Raw genomic sequence first — 8,733 nt, 5'->3', positions numbered from 1 at the left:
CACCACTGCAGCCCAGCCCCCATCACTGCTGCCCAGACACACCACTGCAGCCCAGACACACCACTGCAGCCCAGGCCCATTACTGCACACCAGCCCCCACCACTGTAGCCCAGCCCCAAACTGTAGCCCAGCCCCAGCACCGCAGCCCAGGCCCTGCAGTTGTTGTCCCTGCTAGGTCTGTGTGGAGGAATCAGAGAGAGCACTCTGGAAAGTGCTGGACACATGGGAAGCCCTCAAGGAATGGTGGCTGCCACTGAGAACTCTGTTTCTGTGGTGCTTTCTGGACAGATGACTCCTTTGCAGATTTTTATTCCAAAACTAAGCTCCCATCACCCAGTCCTGTCCTCCCTGCTCGCAGAGCTTGTCCCTGGATCCAAGCTCTCTCCTCTGCACCAAATCTGGTGGCCTCGAGTCCCAGCTCTGCTTTGCAGAGGGGCTTTTCGAAGCCCTGTCTGCCCTGCTGTGAGATGGTGTCACCCAGCTGCCCCCCAGGGGGTGGTGTTGCTGACAGAACAGGTGAGGACAATGCCAACAGCTTTTTGTGGTCTGGCTTTCCCAGGCTGGATGTGCCCCTCTGGTCCTCAGTGTCCCCGCATGGAGAATGGCTGATGCCGACCACCCATACTTGGTTCCCCAGAGCCAAGGGGGCTCCTTGAGGACAGGGATCTGACCTCCACACAGGGCCCCGAGGGTCTGCTTGACGGGGGCACCAGGCACTTCTCCCGGAAGGCAGGGCATGTCCCCAGGGCTCTCTGGGGTTGGGAGGGCCTGGGTCATCGCTGCCTCTGCCCACGGTCTTTCTAGAGGCTTCCCCAAGTGCCAGAACTGCCCTGCAGGGCCAGGGTTACCAGAAAGCCCAAAGGGAGAAAGTCAGAGAGACACCGGCCCACCCAAGAAGCGCAGGGCCTTGGGGACACCAAAGGTGAACTCTGTGCTGTGAAGGGCAGGCCTGGCCTGGAGAGAGGGAGCCTGCAGAGGAGACAGGGGATCTCCCGGTGCTCTTCTGAGGAAGCCCCTGGATCTCCCACTGTGTTCTGCTCTCCTGGGCGGGCAGCTGTCAGGGTGGGCAGGTGTCAGGATGGCGCCTGGCACAGTTGGTTTTGGGCAGAAGCCCTGCCCGTGGCCTGCAGGTTGGGTGTCTGTGCCTCAGCAGGTACTGTGATGGGGGATGGCGGGCAGGGACCTGGCCAGCTCTTTGTCTTAGCTGCCTTCACACGTCAGGGTTTGCTTTGCACATCACATCCCTGTGAACATACAGGTAGGATGAGTTTGCTGGTTTGTGGCAGGGTGGTTTTTTCTTCTTCCTAAAAATGGGATTTAGTGGATTTTTAGCTTCCCGGGTTTCATCTGAACCAATGACTTGGAATTTAAGACAATGGCTACGTGCTTTCGACTGGGTTTGGAATTTGTGATCTAAAAGGGTTCTTTGATCATTTTGTTATATGGCTAGAAGATGAGATGATTTTTAGTGTCTTTAAAGGAATATAATGAAGCGTTGGACACGTCAACATCGACCAAGACCAGAGCAACATTTAAAAAAAGGGCAAAATCGCTGGGGAGTGTGGCTTCTTGTTGCTGGGGGGCTCCCAGCCTTCTGCGTGGCCGGAGAAGAAGCGGCGGTGCAGGGAAACAGGCATGGAGAGTAGGAAACTGATTTCTGGCTGGGCACGGTGGCTCACACCTGTAATGCCAGCACTTCTGGAGGCCGAGGTGGGCGGATCACCGGAGGTCAGGAGTTCGAGACCACCCTAGCCAACATGGAGAAACCCCATCTCTACTAAAAATACAACAACTCAGCAGGGTGTGGTGGCAGGCGCCTGTAATGTCAGATACTCAGGAGTCTGAGGCAGGAGAATTACCTGAACCCAGGAGGCGGATGTTGCAGTGAGCCGAGATCCTGCCATTGTATTCCAGTCTGGGCAAAAAGACGGAAACTCCACCTCGAAAGTAAATAAATGAAGAAATAAATAAATAAAATATAATGAATCTGGAGGACTGCATGGTGTCCTATAGCATGATGGTTAAAAGTTGGGGTTTTGGAAACAAGTCAGACTTGAAATTGCAGCTTTGCTGCTGCCTGAGCCACTGGACCTTCTGAGCCTGGTTTTCCTCCTGTGTCAACTGAGGGTGGTGACTTGGGCTCCCACTCAGGGGTTGAAAGAGATTCTGCAGCCTCTGGAGCTGCCACTCATCATGTCATCACTGGGTCTGCTGTTCTCGGTACGTGCCTGGGTGCAGGTTTCTATGACTTCTCAACAGAAGTGGCAGTCTCAGGCGAACGCTGTAACAATGGCCATCCTTTGAGGTGCCTGTTTCTTTTCTTTTTTTTTTTTTTTTTTTTTTTGAGACAGAGTCTTGCTCTCTCGCCCAGGCTGGAGTGCAGTGGCTGGATCTCCGCTCACTGGATCTCCGCTCACTGCAAGCTCCGCCTCACGGGTTCACGCCATTCTCCTGCCTCAGCCTCCCGAGTAGCTGGGACTACAGATGCCCACCACCTCGCCCGGCTAGTTTTTTGTATTTTTTAGTAGAGACGGGGTTTCACCATGTTAGCCAGGATGGTCTCAATCTCCTGACCTCGTGATCCGCCCGTCTCGGCCTCCCAAAGTGCTGGGATTACAGGCTTGAGCCACCGCTCCCGGCCAAGGTGCCTGTTTCTTGCTCTGTTTTTATTTAAATATCTGTGGAAATGTTGAACAGGAAAAACGAACCGCAATATCCAGAACGAAAATAAACTAGGCAAAGTATTCTTGATTTAAAGAAAAAAATTATATATAATACAAAAATTAGCCAGATGTGGTGGCGATCACCTGTAATTCCAGCTACTTGGGAGGCTGAGGCAGGAGAACCACTTGAACCAGGGAGGCAGAGGTTGCAGTGAGCCGACATTGTGCCATTGCATTCCAGTCTAGGCAACAAGAGCAAAATTCTATCTCAAAAACAAACAAACAAACAAACAAACAAAAAGCCTTTTATCTCAGGTTTAGGGGAGCATGTGCAGGACTGTTATAAAGGTAAACTCCATGTCTCGGGGGTTTGGTGTACAGGTTACTGAGTCACCCAGGTAATAAGCATGGTACCCAATGGGTATTTTTTTTTATCCTCTCCCTCCTCCCACGCTTCACCCTCAAGTAGACCCCGGTATCTGTTCCCCTCTTTGTATCCAAGCATTTCTGATTCATGAACCTAAAGAAATAGCGAAAGAGCAAGCGAAACAAATCTGTTCTCTTTGCTGCTCCACGTCCCCCTCTCTCTAGAAAACAACGGTTTTAACCTTGGCTGCATATTAGAGTCACCTGGGGTGCTTTTAACATTCCCTTTGCCAGGCCCCACACTTGAACATTGTGATTTAGTTGTCTGGTCCAGGCATCAGTATTTTTTTTTTTTTTAAGAGATGGGGTCTTTCTCTGTTGCCCAGGCTAGAATGCAGTGGTGTAATCATAGCCCACTGTAGCCTTGAACTCCTGGGCTCAAGAAATCCTCCCACCTCAACTTATTGAATAGCTGGGACTACGGACACATACCACCACGCCTGGCTAATTTTTAAAAAGTTTTGTAGAGATAGTCTCACTATGTTGCTCAGGCTGGTCTCTAACTTCTGGGCTCAAGCAATCTCCCACCTCAGCCTCCCAAAGTGCTGGGAATATAGGCATGAGCCACTGTGCCCGGCTGGCCTCAGTATCTTTTGAAGTTTCCCCGATGACTCTACAGAGCAGCCACAGTTGACAGCCATTGCCCTGGAATCATTGTGTTCACTCACATTTCATTTTTACAAGGACTGTAATTGGAAAGACACATTTGGTCATGAGGAAGAGGAAACGGACAACTCATGTCTCATACAAATCACAAGTACCTCCCGCTGGAAGTAGCAGGCCTCTGGGAAGGTTCTAGAAAGAATGGGTCCCTGTGTCTGGAGCTGTGCTTCTGAGCAACTGCCTGGCTGGGGCGCCCCCGCTCACTGGGTGGTCACTAAGCTTCACACACTCTCCCCAGCTACGCTTTCCTCCTTCATGCTTCCTTCTCCTTGCTTGACTGGACTCCAACCAGGATGGCTCTTTTTCTTCATCATTAAAAGAGTCATAAGTGCTCACGGGAGAAAAATAAAGTCATATAGAAGAAGACAGGCTGGGTGCGGTGGCTCACGCCTGTAATCCCAGCACTTTGGGAGGCTGAAGTGGGTGGATCACTGGAGGTCAGGAGTTTGAGACCAGTCTGGGGAAGATGGTGAAATCCCATCTCTACAGACAATGCAAATTAAAAAAAAAAAATTAGCCAAGTGTGGTGGCACTCACCTGTAGTCCCAACTACTCAGGAGGGTGAGGTGGGAGGTTCACTTGAGCCTGGGAGTTCAAGGCTGCAATGAGCCGTGATCAGGCCACTGCATTCCAGCCTGGAGGACCCAGCTAGACCATGTCTCGAAATAAAATAAAATTAAAATTAAAATAAAAAAGGAAGGAGATGAGCAGAAAGTAACCACCCATCCCCAAAAGCTCCCCTACCTGGGACAATATGTGGGGGGAGTGTGGCACCCTGGAGCCACAAGGCCCAGGCTCCTGTCCCAGTTACTACAGGCCATCTCTGTCTCTAACCCCAAGCCTGAGTCTCCTTGCCTGTAAAATGGAGAGGACAGCAGAGCCTGCCCCTGGCCTGGGAATGAGGAGTAAAGGAGTCTGAGCATTACCGGCAGGTGGGGCTGCAGAAGTGCTGCCTCCTATTTTTACACACATGCGCAGCTGTAAAAGTTGTTTTTTTTTTTTGTTTTTTTTTTTTTTTTTTTTTTTTTTTTGTTTTTTTTTTTTTGACAGAGTCTCGTTCTGTCACCCAGGCTGGAGTACGGTGGCGCGATCTCAGCTCACTGCAAGTTCCGCCTCCCGGGTTCACGCCATTCTCCTGCCTCAGCCTCCCAGGTAGCTGGGATTACAGGCCCCCGCCACCACAACCGACTAATGTTTTGTATTTTTAGTAGAGACGAGGTTTCACCATGTTGGTCAGGCTGGTCTTGAACTCCTGACCTCAAGTGATCCACCCGCCTCAGCCTCCCAAAGTGCTAGGATCCGTGTGCCTTAAATTCCTTCCCTTTCAGGGTCCACGTGCTGTAAGCAGCCCTGCCCCGGGGTAAGTAAGAGTGGACACTGGAGACTGGCAGTGCTCACCAGCTCCCCCAGCTGGTAAGTATGGCAGTCATCGAGCCTGGGGCGCACGGAAAGCAGCACTGGGATTTCTACCCGCTGAGCTGGGCAGGTCTCCCCTCTGCCCAGGGCGCTGCCGTGCCCCCAGCGAGCTTTGGGAAATGTGAGTTGGCTCTTGTGGCTGTTCCTATGCCTGGGGAATTTGGGAGAGACCAATGTCATTGGGAGGGACAGAAAGTACTACGCACTGAAGAAGCGTACCCAGTCCCCCAACTCCACGCTCAGGGTGCTCAGGAGAGGACCACTGGGAAGACGGCTAATGAACATTCCAGATCTGTCTCACTGGGTGACTGGGGAGAGAAGGCGCTCCTGGCCAGCTCGTTCTTGAGCGCACGAGCACTCCGTGTTGGAGCCCATTTAGGATAAACACTGAAACCCTCAGAGCCCATCGGAGGGCTCAGGGCCATTCACCTTGGCTAAGAAACGATCCCCACAGCCTTGAAGCTGAATGGAAGCTCAGGTAGGTGGTCAGCGTCCCTGGGTCAGCCTGTCTGCCCAGCTCCAGGCTGGGTGTAGCTCCGTACCGCCGGGTCCCACCTACCGGCCCCGCCCAGACCACGCCTACTCTGCCCTCAACACAGCCTTGACCCTGCCCCACTGGACCTGCCCAACCATGCTCCTCCCACTCCTCGGCCCCGCCCATCTCGGCCCCGCCTCCCCCGCTCAGCTCAGTCCGCACTGGGCCTGGACCTCCCTGGTCCCTTTCTATCCTCTCCTCCACCCTGCCCTCTCTAACCGAATCCCCTCCCCATCTAGAGCCCTAGCCTCTAGATGGGGCGGGGGTTCATAGATCATAAGCCAGGCCCTGCTGCTGACCTGGAGGCCGCGGACAGCAGCCCTTCACCCTGGTGGAGCCACCCTGCCAGGAGCTGGCCAGGCCTGGAGGTGGGACCCGGGGCTGAATTTGGAGTCGCTGCTCCCACTACCCACGGTTCTTCCCCCAACCCTGGCCCGGCTCTGCTGCGGGGCCTTTCTCTCACCTCTCTCCCTTTTACTGTTGTTGAAAAATGCTGCTGTTTTTCTCATGGCTAAGTTATATATGCTCTTAAAAAGCAATGCCCGGCGTGGAGGCTCACACCTTCAATGCCAACACTTTAGGAGGTGGAGGCGGGAGGATCACTTGAGCCCTGGAGTTCAAGACCAGCCTGGGCAACAAAGTGACATCTCCAGCTTTCCAGGCAGCAGCTGCCTGAGTGGCGGGTGGTATCTGGGACCAGGAGACCTGATTCTGCCTGGCTGGGACTCAGTTTCCCAGGAGGTGACCTGAACAGGGTCACGCCACCCCCTCTCTATGGCACCTGGCTTGGGACTCCCTCCCTCCCTCCCCGCTGCTCTTCCTTCTCCTTACTCCTGGGGTCTTCCAGGAAAGTGCTGATCCCGGAGTAAGATTTGCGGGACTGTTCCTGCGCTGGCCTCAAGCCCCCTGCGCACTCCTTCCCCAGCTGCAGAGTGAGCGCGTCTAGTCCTCCAGGAGAAGAGCTGGGCTAGGAGCTTAGTGTGTTCCCCGTGTCACGGGGCCTCTTCTACCCCCGGCTCATGGACCCCATGCTGGCCGCAATGCCTGCCACTCCCCTCCAGGGATGAGCCTTCTGGAAGGGGGGTGTTGAGCCCGTGAGGAGCTCCATGAGTGGGGAAGCAGGTAGGGACAGCCGTGTCCACAGCATCACCTTGGCAGCTGACGGGCAGGAGGACAGGTCCAGGCGGCCTCCAGGCACGTTCCTGTTTGTGTGACATTCACCGTGACATGGTGCATGCTGTGGCACACAGGGTCCTGTGTTCAGATAAGCCAGGGCCTCGGAGGAACTCAGGCAGAAGAAAGAGCCGGAACACAAACACAGCGCGACCTTTCCCGGGAAGGAGCCCCTCCACGAATGCATCCTGGGCCCCCCTGCCACGCCCTGAGCCCCCATGGCCAAGTGCCCCTCTCTTCCACCACCCGCGACTCCGCTCAGCCCAGTTGAGCCCCAAGAGCCTCTGCTGAGCCCCGGAAAGGCGAGGGAGTCTGAGTGGCCAGAGAGGGCCAAGGCCTGTCGGGATGACTGGGCTCCTTCAGGACAGGCACCCACCTGTGACGGGGACGTGCAGGGACCGCTGCAGCTGCTCTGGCCCAAGACACCCCAGAGGCCACATGGGCAGGGCCCCTTCCTCCTCCAGGAGGTGGGACTGGGCTGGGTTTTGAAGGATGGCAGCGGCCGGGTGGACGCAGGGCACAGACAGGGAAGGCCACGCAGGCCTAAAACACAGACTCAGGCAGGCGGGAACGTCGAGGTCAAGTCCCCGAGCCCTGGGAGGGAGACTCAGGAAATCGGATGCTCAGTGGGGGGGGCTAGTTTGGAGCCCTGGGCTTGGGGCAGGAGGCAGCATGTCCAGCAGAGGCGCTGCTGCCCGCCATGGCGGGCCTTGCCCTTGGCATTGGCCCCGGGGAAATGCAGGGTGCAGGAGAGATGCCACAAGGCCCTTGGGTGTCCTTCCTGCGGCTTCCTTCGGTCCCAGGTGGGTGACACATCTATGTCACCGCATCCACACAAGACACTCTGTTAGAAAAAAGACAGCAGCCTGCACCCCGGTCTAGGGCCTTCACTTTCCCACCCAGGAGAGCTCTGGTGCTGGGGAGGTGGACAGACCTGTTGGGAGGCCCCTCTCAGCCCCTCCTACAACACTCGGCACCTGGCAGCCTTGAGGGCAAACTGTGCCACTGAGGTGCCTCGGCTGGAGGGGCCCTGAGGGGGCAGAGGCCCCGGATCAGACCCTGTGGGCTACCAGGGGCAGTGCTGGGTACCGCTCACCTCCTCCTCCGACTGGGCAATGTGATCTGCTGAGCTGGGGCAGAGGTTTCCGCCTCCACCACTCCCCATTCTCTCACCCTCAGATGAAAACCCTCAGATGAAAGTTGAGAGCAAAGGGGCAGTGCTCGGCAAGATACACCTGACAGAGAACGCTCAATGATGCCAGCTGCTGTTATTATTGTTCTAATTAAACACAGAGTAATTTTGGAAGAAAGTGTAAAAGAATAAAATAAGAGCCAGGTGCGGTGGCTCAGATCTGTAATTTCAGCACTTTGGGAAGCCAAGGTAGGCGGATCACTTGAGGTCATGAGTTTGAGACCAGCCTGGACAACATGGCAAAACCCGGTCTCAACTAAAAATACAAAAATTAGCCAGGCATCGTAGCACATGATTCTCCTGCCTGGTGGTTCAAGTGATTCTCCTGCTTCAGCCTCCCGACTAGCTGGGATTACAGGCACACACCACCACACCCAGCTAATTTTTTGTATCTTTAGTAGAGATGGGGTTTTGCCATGTTGGCCAGGCTGGTTTCAAACTCCTGACCTCATGATCCACCCACCTCAGCCTCCCGAAGTGCTGGGATTACAGGCGTGAGCCACAGCACCCAGTTGTAAGGTTCTTATACTAGATGAAAGTAGACTGTGATAAATTAAAGACATATTATAGCCGGGCACGGTGGCTCAAGCCTGTAATCCCAGCACTTTGGGAGGCCGAGACGGGCGGATCACGAGGTCAGGAGATCGAGACCATCCTGGCTAACA

At 54.7% G+C, this 8,733-nt stretch overlaps 1 pseudogene; it reads right to left on the bottom strand.

The window, feature by feature from the left end:
• Positions 1–777, bottom strand: part of LOC105528724 — a 38,365-nt pseudogene extending 37,588 nt beyond the window's left edge.
• Positions 778–8,733: the final 7,956 nt, after the last annotated feature.

Source organism: Mandrillus leucophaeus, unplaced genomic scaffold (assembly GCF_000951045.1).
Source record: "Mandrillus leucophaeus isolate KB7577 unplaced genomic scaffold, Mleu.le_1.0 Scaffold1183, whole genome shotgun sequence".
Classification (NCBI taxonomy): Eukaryota; Metazoa; Chordata; class Mammalia; order Primates; family Cercopithecidae; genus Mandrillus; species Mandrillus leucophaeus.
This window is presented reverse-complemented; position numbering and strand designations above follow the sequence as displayed.